The 12,141-nt window shown below is 46.3% G+C and overlaps 1 long non-coding RNA gene across 4 annotated transcripts in view; it reads right to left on the reverse strand.

The window, feature by feature from the left end:
• Positions 1–2,410: 2,410 nt before the first annotated feature.
• Positions 2,411–12,141, reverse strand: part of LOC128082163 (uncharacterized) — a 100,681-nt gene continuing 90,950 nt past the window's right edge. The window contains exons 2-5 of one of the 4 annotated variants that reach the window (XR_008207569.1): positions 4,793–4,858; positions 4,212–4,379; positions 3,567–3,747; positions 2,411–2,689 (exon numbers count right to left, since the gene is read on the reverse strand). This is a non-coding gene — a long non-coding RNA (uncharacterized LOC128082163). Of the gene's footprint in view, positions 2,690–2,719; positions 3,748–3,901; positions 4,123–4,207; positions 4,380–4,792; positions 4,859–12,141 lie in introns of those variants that run through there. The other 3 variants (XR_008207571.1, XR_008207570.1, XR_008207568.1) reach the window with 3 other exon arrangements.

The following is a 12,141-nucleotide window of genomic DNA, read 5'->3' on the forward strand; positions in this document are numbered from 1 at the left end:
AGAACACAGGACTGGTCAGTTCTCTGCCACCTCTCCTCTGAGCAGCTTTTTGAGCCACACAGTCAGGGCACCATGGCCAGACAGACCTTCCCATCCTAACGAGCCACCACGCTATTTCATTGCCCCTGCAATGTCAAACTGCAGCTTGTTCTCATCCATCCTTTTCCTCCCAGGACTGCCCAGCCCCTCCCTTACCAGCACTGCTAGAGCAAGCTTCCTAAAGTGAATTTACCATATTAAATTTGTCTGTGTTATCTGCACTGCCCTGGTGCCGGTTCAGGCAAGAATGATGGATATGGTCCCAGTCCGACAGAAATTAGGGAAGTTCACACTCTGTTTTAATAGCAAGTGCAGTGATTTGACATTGAATAATGAAGCTGGTCAGGTTCTATTAGTGGCAGATTAGACCATAATTCAATCTTCCACCTTGCTGTTTTAAGCCTTTCTCATAGACTGTATTAAATCTGACCCAAGCCTGAAAAGGCAGAATGGAAATGCTCTGTGGTATGTGTGGATGAATTACACTTCATAGGGAATGAAAAAACACAGCTGCATTTGGGCTCCATGGTACCATGATGACAGCAGCTCCAGTCAAACCTGGGACATCTCATCCTAGCACTCAAAGTCACCCATCTGAGATGCATCGGGGCTGGAAAAGCTTCACAGAGCACTTCATTCTGTGAGGCTGCACCTGCTGTCAAGGGGGAAACAGACCCACACAGTGGCACGTTAGGCTGGAAGGAGAGGGAACATCACACATCTGGAGAGGGCAAATCAGAAAGGAGGCAGGGGATCCGTCCCAGAAAGAGTACCAAGGGCAGGATGGACACAACAGAAAGATGAGCGTGCCTGGTTGCAGGGTGCCACGTAGGATTCCATTGTGAGGGTCATCAGCAAAAGACAGCATCTCTGAGGACATTGAGTTCATTAATTCTGCAAGACATGAGAGACGCAAAGCTCCACTGTGTCCAGCAGTGGGCAGCCAGGCAGATGCTTCTGAGGAGCAGTTGAACACTACAACATCTGCTTGTAACCTGTAACTCAGCGTGATGTCATTCCCCTGTAGAATGTCTTCCCATAGCTCTCACTTACCTCCTTCCTACAATGTTCTACTAACAGAATATTTCCATCACCCTGAGAAGCTCGGCAGCTCCAAGCCTGTTCTTCAGAGTTGCTTTCAGTGTTTCCTCACCCTGCCTTATTGAATCTGTGTGTGATTGGATAGCTGACACGGTTCTATATTTTCTGATTGAGAGAGAACACTAAATTACTTTAGCAAACATTTATTGAGCACCTAAGACACAGAAAACATGAGACAGCAATGCCCCGAGATTAAATTCTCCATTGGAGAGATCTCAGTAGTTAAGCCAGTAAATACGTTCTTATCAGTGCTGCAAGCTGGCAGAGCAAGCAGGAGTTCTCTGCAAAGAAAAAGGAGCCCTAGATGAAGCCATGAACATCATCACCCTGCCTGCCTTCAATGCAGAAAGCTCCCAATCACCAAGCCTTTCCCATAGCCCCATAGGGCTCTGACTGATTCCAGGGCTGGAGCAACTTGTGGTCAATCCAGCAGGGCTTTACCACTGGAAGAAACAGATCATGGGCTGGAACAAAGGCAGACACAGCCAAAGGAGCCCAAAGGAGATGTTTTGCTTCTCTGCTGCTTTTGTGACACTCTCACATCTCTGGTCTCCTCACTGCCTGCAGGAGCATCCATGAAATTCACCTTTGAAATTCAGCTGCTTGTGGATGTAGCAACACAGCAGGTACAGGAAAACATAGATATTGGGAAGTGATAGCATGGATAGATACAGAAAAGTAATCAGTGGAATTTCTTTTCACTGAAGCACAATTCCTGATCTTTTAGCCTATTAAACTTACATATTATTTACACCTGTTTTGTTTGTTTGTTTTTATATCTTCCAGCTCTTGCACTGCAGCAGCCCAAATTCCCACTTGCCACCTGGACAAGGTGGTCTATGAGCAGCAACTGACCCTGAAACCACTGACCCTGGCAAAGGGGGTAATGTCTGTTGACTCTGAACCATCTCAAGTAGCTCCTGGGGAAGCCAGGACCAGTAGGTAACCCCTGGAAGTCACCCCCTGAGCTTTTAGGATCCTCTGGATGGGAGGAGGACCTGGGAATGAGCTCTCTTTGCACTGAATTTCTCCTTTCCAGGTATCTGAAGCTCCTTTTCAGTGCCTGCAACATTAGTTATTGTGGCAAGTCATTTTCAGACTGCAAGGGCCACGTATGTCTTGCTGCTTTCTACACAGTGCTCCTACATCTCTCCAGGAAGAACCCTTCAACATAGAAGCCAGAGATGTTGCTCCAGGACACAGAAATTGAGCTCTGCCTCTGGAGGCCAGGCAAGCCTCTTCCCTCCCCCATCAACCAAATCTGGGCCAGGGAAGTGCCACAAGCAGCAACTTATGGAGCACTTAGACACTTATACAAGAGCTGTCTCTTACAACCAATCCAGGAGAAGTTCCCTGAGAATCCTCATGCTAAAACTCATCAGCTCCTGCTTCCTCATTGCACCACACCAGAGTCTTCTCAACACACTGGATGCACGGATGGCACTTCACTGCAGTTCCTCACTCAGTACCGATAGCAACACCAACGAAGGCTCCCGAGGGCAAGAGGTACACATGATCTAGTAAACATCATCAGAATAGATCATTCCCTCTGAAAAATCAGCACAGAATACCTTTGTTAGGTGTATTGCTTCCAGCCGACCTCTCTCTCCCTGCAGAATTTCACACTGAAACAGTCCATGGCTATAGGAACCAGTCCAGTATGAGATGGATCTTTATTTTATTCTACAACTACATCTGCAAATCCATAGCCAAAAGTGTTTGTGGGGCCAGACAGCAAAGCACTCTGTCAATGGCCAAGGTGCTACCACAGACCTGGCCACCCCAAGACACACATTGCATGTGTCCTGCTCTACTTTTACATGTAGGAGGGATGGGACTTCATGTTACTGACACCACTGCACTCTGAATGCTCTTCTGAAGTCCTGTCACCTCTGGGATGCAGTTACAGGATCCTTGAGCCAGCTGGGAATCACAGCACTCATTCTGCAAAGGTGATTCTCTCACACCATGTGCCAAATTAACTAAATTAAGCTCAGAGGTGGCACAAGCCATGTAACCACACTTGTAAATAACGGCGTGCTGAGGCAGAAGCTGGAATTACATCCCTCCAGACAGCCATTTGGTAAGGGAGAGTACAGCATGCACCTGCTGTAATGCTGTGCATTAAAAAGCACTTACGCTGCAATAACCAGCATTAGAATGGCACATAAACATGGCAGACACGATCTCAATGGGACTCTGGAGTCCAAAGGGGAACTCAGGCAGCATCCTGGAGCCCACAGAGGTGGAGGAGATGGGGAAAAAGAACCATCTCATGTATTACACTGATACACCTTCAGCATACAGACTGTTGCTGACATCCTCATGCACTTACACTGGAATGCAGGTAGCTGTGCAGCAACAAGGGGGAAAAAAAGAAATAATAAAAATCAGCTAGCACCTCAGCAGCCCCTGGGAAATCAGACCTTGGGCAAAAGGGCACTCCTCCTGCTTTCTGTTAACCAGGAACAGCCTGAGTGGCACAAAACCAGCTGAAAGCAATTCCCAAAGCCCAGCAAGAGGATACAGCTTGCATCACGCTTTTGTGGCTCTTCTGGCAGCATCTCCAGTCCTGTCCTCTTCGGTAGGTGCTGGTTTCTTGAAGAGCTGGAAAGACATAAAGAATACATTCTCATTTCCAGCCATAAGTCTATCAAAAGGCTGAAACCAAGGACATCAGTGAAGATACCAAGGAAAAGTTAAACATTTGCAGCTGCAGCTTCAGGGAGGCCAGCACTGATAGAAAGTGTAACATCCTTACCAAGGGATGCTGCTACCTCCCCAGCATTACAATGAATACCAGGATGCTGTCATATAAAGTCTGCTAGCAAGACAGCTTCATTACAGAGCGGGAAATGGAATCTAAGCTTCCTGCTGCTACTTTCTTTGAGACTCCATAGCGCATGGAAACATTCTGGGAAGAGAAAGGAAAACAAGTACTGGTGGGATACAGTCCAGGATGTGGGATTTTGGAGGAACGCGCTGGAAAATAATAAAATAAAATCAGAAGCAGGCTGTAAGTGATAACCTTTCATTTGCCTACTGCATAATTGTGCCCTCCCACTACTTACTTGTGGATTAGATTTATGTATCAGCTTCTAGTTCATTCAGAAGATGTTGCTGACTGCAGACAAATGTGGTCTCTGAGGCTTCTTCCCCTTCAAAGGAGAAGTCCTTCTGAGCAAGAGCAGAGGGCAGCCCCAACTCACCCTTCCATAAGGAGCAGGCATGTTGGCATCCTTTTAGATGGATAGGAACTTACAGAAGTTAAGGTTTTATAATTAAAATCCAAGTTTGGCCTATAAAAGCTGGGCTTTTCCTCCTGAAAACATTTGTGTCTGCCTATGAGATTTTGCAACTGGGAGCTGTGAACAAACGAGTTCAAGGACGACCTGGGGGAGACAGCAACAAAACGATGATCTCATGAGCTCTAAAGCTCTAATGGCCATTTGGAGTTTGATGTGACACTAAATAAGCTTACCACCTCACGAGGAGTAAGCCAGGAATTTAAACCAATCCTGTCTTTTCTTGCCTGTCTATTGTGTCTCTTGTGTTAATTGTCACAGTATTCATCAACCACAAGCTTAGAGGCTGCCCCTGATGCTCCTGGCTTAAGGACCAGCACGGCCCTGGTAAGTACTAGATACTGCACCGAAACAGGAGCAAGGAAAAGAGCTGTGCGTCCCATCAGCAGCCACCATCTTCACTTTCAGAAGACCTTAGAAAGGAGGAAAATAAGTGACAACCTACTGTAACTCTACAACATGGTGGGAAAACACAGTAATGACAGCAAAGTAGCAGAGTCCCAGGCTGCAGCAAGGATAAGCCCAAGTGCAGCAGTCATGAGTGCAGAAACAAAGCAGGAAGGGGGGGGGGGGGGGGGGGAAATAATAATAATAATTTAAAAAAAAAAACAAAAAAAACACCACAAACTGCTTACCTTCAGAAGGCCTCAGGAAGGCAAGTATCTCCAGCAAGATGCCCTCACTTCCACTGCCAACCCTTAAATGAGGTCTGGGAAGGTCTGGATCCTGTTCCGCCCTTCCAGTCACTCAAGAACATTGCATGCACCTGAGCTCCCCTGGGTTGGCCCTGCCTGCCACCAGGTGCTCAGTCACTGCTTCAGGCCATGACTCAGCATTTCTGCTACATCTACCAACCTGAATAACAAATGTCAGGGCATATGCACACATGCATCCTTTAGGCATTGCAAAAAGAATTCAGCAACCCAGAGCAGACTTTCACCCGCTTCCAAGGCTGTCCAGGTATCTATTGGCAACACAGCAATTCCATCTATAAAATGGGAACAATGATCACTAAATGATCTGAGATATGCAAGTGGAATAATAACAAATGTTGATTGAAATGAAGCATTTAGTGCCCAAGGCCATTTCGATGTAGTCACCAAGTCCAAAAATCGCCAAAAGATTGAAGGTTTGACAATACCAAAAGGTTGCTGGGAAATGATCCGTTCCTCTACATCCAGCCTTGTTTCTCAAGAGATTGCTTTCCCTGGCGGCAGAGACAATATTTCATTGAGTGGGGATGCCTGGAGTGAGTTCTCCTGGGACTTGGATTGAGAAAAAATATCATATTCGGTGCACCGAAGCATTTTATGTCTGAGCTTCAGTGAAAGTCAATATGAATGCAGGGACACGAGTACTCAAAGTGCACCAACAAGGTACAGCCAGCTGTGCCTGTGGTGCTCCATTGAGGTGATGTATGTGGATGTGAACTAACCCAAAGCCCTCAGTGCCCAATATCCTGTGGCAACCAATGCTGGGGAGGGCTCTGGTTTTAAACTCATTTGCTCTAATTTGAAAACGATGGCATTGATCCTTATCCTCGCTACTGTAAAATAAAAATAATGCTTTAAAAAGTGCTGATGATATCGAGGTAGTTTGTGAATTATATCTGTCATTCAGAAGTAGGCATCATATTCTAAACTGCAGTGTCTTTCCTGTGCCAATTAGGAACACACACTGAAACACAGCAAGGAAAGCCTCTCTCCAACAAACATCCGAGCCAACCGTCTTTGCAGCTAAAAATATTAATCCTTTGCTTGAGCCATTCTCCCTTTTCTCCTGATAGCACATCCTCTGAGGAGCTTTGTGCCCTGCCTCGCTAGAAATTGCCTACAGGGAATAATTACCTCACGTCATCAAGCAAGCCTTGCGTAGTCAGAAGGCAGGGAGGATTCGCAGCACAGACCCGAAGCCTCGAAGAGCAGTGCAATTATACTCTTTACTGGTGCAGTTCCAGGAGTATCCAGACAAACCACGGGCAAGCACAGAGTAATTTTATCCTGATATGCCTGTCTAAACAGCAGATAGCTCCTCGGTAGTGTTCTCCCTCACTTGTTAATTTAACGCTTGATATATAGGAAAAATTAGAATTAAAACGTACCCAGCTGCTTCCTCCATTCCTGATTCCATTTAGAAATATCTCACATCTCTCCACAAAATGAGCTTAACTGCTTGAGACACTTGAGAGCCTGGATTTTATTTTTTGATAAGCCCGTGTGATTTAGGATCCTAAACACTTCAGGAAGGTCAGATTTGCACATCTCTGGCAGCAGCACCCACTGCATCCTAATCCCAGTCCCAGGGTGGGAAGGGGCACAGGTCCCTGCTACTTTGGTTGGACAAGCTCATGAAAGAGCACAGAGATGTGGGTCTTGATGAACTTCTTCCTCCTTCCCAGACGAAGCACTGCTGGCTTTGTGAAGGTCAAAGTGAAATAAAGGTGCTCCAGGGTAGCCAGAGGAATCAGCACCCAGCCAGGCCAAGCAAAGGAGCAAGTAGAAGTGCAATGGCTTGTGTCATGCATCAGTTCTCATTGTGGGGCTCAGATCTGAGAACAGAGAGTCCCAGCACACCCCCCACTGCCCTGAGAGAGCAAGGGACCTCACTAGGAGGAGCACTCACCACCCTTCAGCCCTCAAGCACAGGTGAAACAAATTCCTTTTCTGTTCTTCAATAGCTGGAGATGGAGCAAATTGGTTATCTGTGCCAAGAAATGGGGATTCCCTTTTGTCCTGGGAAAAGGGAGCAAGTCACGGGCAACAGAGGAGATGGGAGGCAGCTAGGCAGAAAGCTTGGGGCTCCAAGATGTGTGCAACTAGAAAACCCACCTGCAGGAGAGGTGGGTATTGGGGCGAAAGGAAAACGGGAAGAGGCAGTTTGGCAACCAAGGGAACCCCTGGGTAAAAGGACAGATATAAAGCAGAAGAGGGCCCACGAAAGGCAGCAAGGCAGGGCTGACTTTCAAGAACAAACAGCTAGTGCCGGATTTAACAGCTGACTCCAGGGACTGGAGGCAGGCACATGAAGTGTGCTGCTCCTCCAGCCATGGGAGCAACGAGGAAAGTAAACCAGCCACTCGCTTAGCATGTTGAGAGCCTTTCCTCCTCTTCTCCAAGGCTCTCCAAGCAGCGGCGTGCACACGTGATGGCACAGAGAAGATGCCTGAAGAGGCAAAGGCAGATCCGAGGCTCTATTGCATGCGTCTCGCAAGAGGAGAAAGCAAGGACTACACTGGACCCTCATTAATCCAAATAGCTGGAGACCGTGGACCATGTGAGCGAGTGAAGCTTGCACGTCTGCAACACAGCAGTGATGCTCATGAGCCCATACCCTTCAGAGGCACTTCTGAATTTTCTTATTAAAAAATGAATTCTTGGGCTGGAGACAAAACAAAAGAAACACTCAGTATGAAGCGTTACGCAGCAGCCACAGAAGTAGCCAGAGGTCAATGTTAGTTAACTGTGCTGTCAGAGCACTGAATTCTGGCATACTTATGTCCCTCTCCACTGCTTTGTTTCTTTCTATGGCTTACTAAATGAATGGAGATGTTTCAGCTTGGAGAGCACGTAGCGGAGATGGTGGGTGAGGAGTGAAATCCAGGCCTTTGAAATCCAACAGAACTACAGCAAGAAATTGTTCTGTCAGCACCTGTTGAGAAGGAAAAAAAAAAAAAAAAAAAGAAGGGAATGTGAAGAGAGAAGAGGAGGGGAGACAGTGGGAAGGTTCTGGGTAAAATCAAGACAAGCTGGATGCAGAAAGTGGGTCTGTGGACAGAGGTCTGCTGCTCTCCCGATGCAGGCACAGGCTAGGCAGGACGAGGCAGGCAGATGTGAAGATCTGGCTGTTTCTCCAGAACAACAGGCGAGTGAAAGTTATGCAGGAAAATGTCACTTGGTGCCTCAAAACATGTGATGGAAATCACAGGAAAGGCAATATCCTGGGAGAGGTGTCATTGGACAATGATTAGATGACTCTTTGGTGTGAAAACATCGCATTTCAAAAAAGAAGGGCCAGTGATAAATCCAATTTGGGAAGACAAAAAGTAAAGTTGGGATAGGTATGTAAACTTGCTGCGTCAACATCATTCTCAAGTGACCAGTAAAAGAAGGAGGACTGTACCAAGGACTGGCAAAGAGGAATATGATAAAAAGGAACTGACAAAAGCTGAGAGAAATCGCTTTAAGAAATGCCCGAATGATGTATGATGCCTCCTCCCAGACAAGCAGTGATGCCTGCAAACCTTGGAGCATTTTCTGAGCATCTCTGAGATGAACCCACAGTGGCTGCTTCCCCCAGGAATGGCTTCATTTACCATGAAACACATATCTTTAAGACCATAAAACCCAACATCACCCGACTGGGAGCAAAACACGTGAGCAGAAATTCATACATTTGCCTGAGTCAAAGTCCAAGCTGAAAACAAGCGAGTGCTAAAAGCTCATCTACAGGAGCAGCTGTCCCAGAGCAGTGTACCCGAAGCCTCCAGCAGACACCCTGAGCAGACACATCATTGGGATTGGAGGCTCTCCATCCCCACCTCCAGCCCCTTTCTAGTCCCTTGGAAGGACCTCAATGAGCCCACGGTCTCACCAACTCAGTTCCCATTCACACAGGTACCGAGGAGCCTCCAAGCTCTCAAAAACCCGATACCACCACAAAACCAGGCTCAGAGAAACCAAGTCCCAAAGCAAAGCAAAGAGGTTTGCAAAAAAATCTCTCTATTGCCAAATACATCTATCTCTTGCCACCCAAAGAGAAGAAACACACCCCAGTTTTAAAAAAAAAGGGACCTTCAAATCATCTCACCTTCAATATCTAAACACAGCCATAGGTCCAACCTGTGCATGGTTTCCCACAAGCTCCCCTTGCAACGCTACACCCTCATCTTTCTCAGCTCTTTCTTGGAGTTCAAACTAGCATTTTCAATGAGTATCTATACTTTCTTTAGAAATAAGCCAGTCTTTTCTTTCTTTTTTTTCTTCCTTTCTTTTTTTTTTTTTTTTTTTGCTATCTTGCAGAATCCAGCAGGTTTTGCTGCTATGAATATGTAACGTGTGTTGCTATTTCTAAGTAATGAAGGTAAGTGAATAGGAACTTGTGTTACGCTATCAGGACAGGGATGATTAATTTGCAGTTAACATCCGTTTACTTCATTATCCCTTCATCGAAGCTTGACAAATGTGAAAACAATAATGAAAAATAGAAATTAATAGGAGTATTAGCACTGAATGCAGCCTACTACAGATTTAATCCTCACAAAAGAGCGCACAGATGTGTTGGATCTCCTCTCTTTGTAACGACCTTTTATCCACCTTCCTGCCCTTGGGCATAAATCTATTTAAATTTAAAGAGATCCATTTATATACACACATGTTCATCTACGGGCACATCTATACATATGCATAGGTATGCATACAGCAGAAGGTTTTCTCATCACTTATCAATTAGGGCTGGGAAAACCACTGTGACTAAGACAAAGCATGTGCAGAGCTTGACCTTCGGGGCAGTTCCTTTGCAGTAACAGCTGCTCTCCATGTGCCAGCAAAGGAGGTGATCCATGGGGTCCTGTCCCAATGTAGCCCCATTGGCTCCATGTATCATCTTAGGCATGGAGAAGAGAGAAGGGCGTTGACACCAATGAGCGCCTAACCACTGTCCTGCCAGAGGGAGGAACCACTGGAGCACCTTCACTCTCATGCTTTTATTCCTCATCGGTGCTCCTGGCACTGCTGGAATGCTCATGCTGTACTGGACATCCTTTTTTTTTTTGTTTGTACTTTTTAATCCATGCTAAAAAGAGAGGCTGCATTTCAATGGAAAGAGGACGCCTCCACGACTAGGCATGTCCTCCAGCTCTGCTATTTGAACGTGTGGGTGTGAGGTACAGTGCCAAGAGGTGCTTACAAAATTGAGGTAAAGAAGAATATTCATTCCAAACCTCCATAGTACCTCTACGTTGCAGCAGTGGAATAAAAATCCATAGTGGGGATCTTTCCAGATGCTTACATATCCTTAAGACAAAACTGAGGACCTGTAAGGAAACAGGGATTTTCAGTCGTTGCTACATTCCTCAGTAACATCCTCTCAGAATAAGAAATACCATTAAAAGAGTTACTCATCTACCCTTCAAGGTGACCTACGAATGAAGAAAAATTGCTCTGTGCCCTTATTTTTGGCTTAGCTACGAAGGCTAAAGCTAAAAAGTTGGCAGGGATTTGAAGCAACGCGGGGTTGATGTGTTTTTTTTCTGTTTTTTTTCTTTTTTTTTTTTTTTTGTAAAAATAAATTCTGCTAGAAATTCAGTTTTTGTCTTCCCTGGAACTCCATAGCCAAAAGAGAACAAACAAAATCACCCCATCACAGAGGAGTGGCACATCCAAGAGAAGGACATGAGGTCGCACCACCGCCTGGTTTGCCTCCAAAGGAAGGGAATGCCTCAAGAGTTTTAATTCCAGATAGAAGAGTATTTGGCTGTTTGACTTACTGTGGGTGAGTCTCTGATAAAGATTTGCTCCTGTTCTCCTCTCATTGCCTGGAGGGGGAGTTTCCATGCGAGTTGGGCTGGATGGAGAAGAAGCGAAGGGAAAGATGTGTCTGTGTCATCCAGACAACGGCTCACAGGGAAGGAAGGAGGCGAACTTCAAAACCTCCTGCATGGAAATTTGGAGAAATCATATGTGATTAAATACCCACTCTAAATCAGAGGTTTCCTATCTTAGTGGGGGAAAAAAATAATAAAATGAAATGAAGGCCTTATTTGATATTGGAACTACAGCTGAAAGATAGAATAGGGACAAAACACTGGGGAGCAGTGCTGGGGCAAGTGGTGATTCCCAAGTATAGCCCACTGTGCAGAGGACATCACTGATGGGAGCAAGAAAGCCCAGCTCAGCCTGTGACAATGCAGGATCCCACCAGTGCCAGTGATGGACACTTCACCACCCAGGCCCAGGGACAGCAGCCCTCCTGTGCTGCCTCCCATCCCGAACCTGCTGGCAATATTTCTCATTTATGCAACAATTTCAAAGCTGAAAGAGCTGAAAGTACGTGAGCCTTCCAAGACCTGATCCTGCTGTTCCAGGAGGCCTGAGATCATTCACCATTCCCCTTCACAGGCAGGAGGTGGGCTGGTGGCACATGCAAAGTTCACCGGTGCCAGCCTCCTTGAGTGAGCACAGCCACTGGGGCAGCCCTGAAACCCCTTCACATTGCCCTCAAGCTGGTTTCCCCTACATACCCACTGCCACAACACAACAGCCTGCTCCCTGCTTCTCTGGAAATGGAGATAGCTGGTTTTCCAGAGGCCAAAACATCACAGGTATGGGATGGGATGCTTACACTGTGGTTGATACATTCAGACTGGGGCTGTTCAAGGGGCTGTCCACAGTCGTAGGATAAAGAAGCAACAATAACAACAACAACAAATCTGATTTAATTGTATTCCATTTTTTTAAAGTATTTCTGCGGAGAGGACGTGTCCGTTTCACTCCAAAAACCCTCACTAAGAATTCCCATGCCAATTTGGTGACATTTGCACAAATCCCAACTTGTCCTGCTGGGACTTCCAGCAGGATTGCTGTTGGGATGAAGCTCCAGATGAGCAGCAGCAGCAAAAGGGAAGACCTCAGCATCTCCAGGGAAGTAGCTCATGGGGTGAGGAAGAAAGGTTTTGGGGAGCACAGAACAGAGCCTATTT

The sequence above is a fragment of the Tympanuchus pallidicinctus genome, unplaced genomic scaffold (assembly GCF_026119805.1).
Source record: "Tympanuchus pallidicinctus isolate F22 unplaced genomic scaffold, pur_lepc_1.0 scaffold22, whole genome shotgun sequence".
Lineage (NCBI taxonomy): Eukaryota > Metazoa > Chordata > Aves > Galliformes > Phasianidae > Tympanuchus > Tympanuchus pallidicinctus.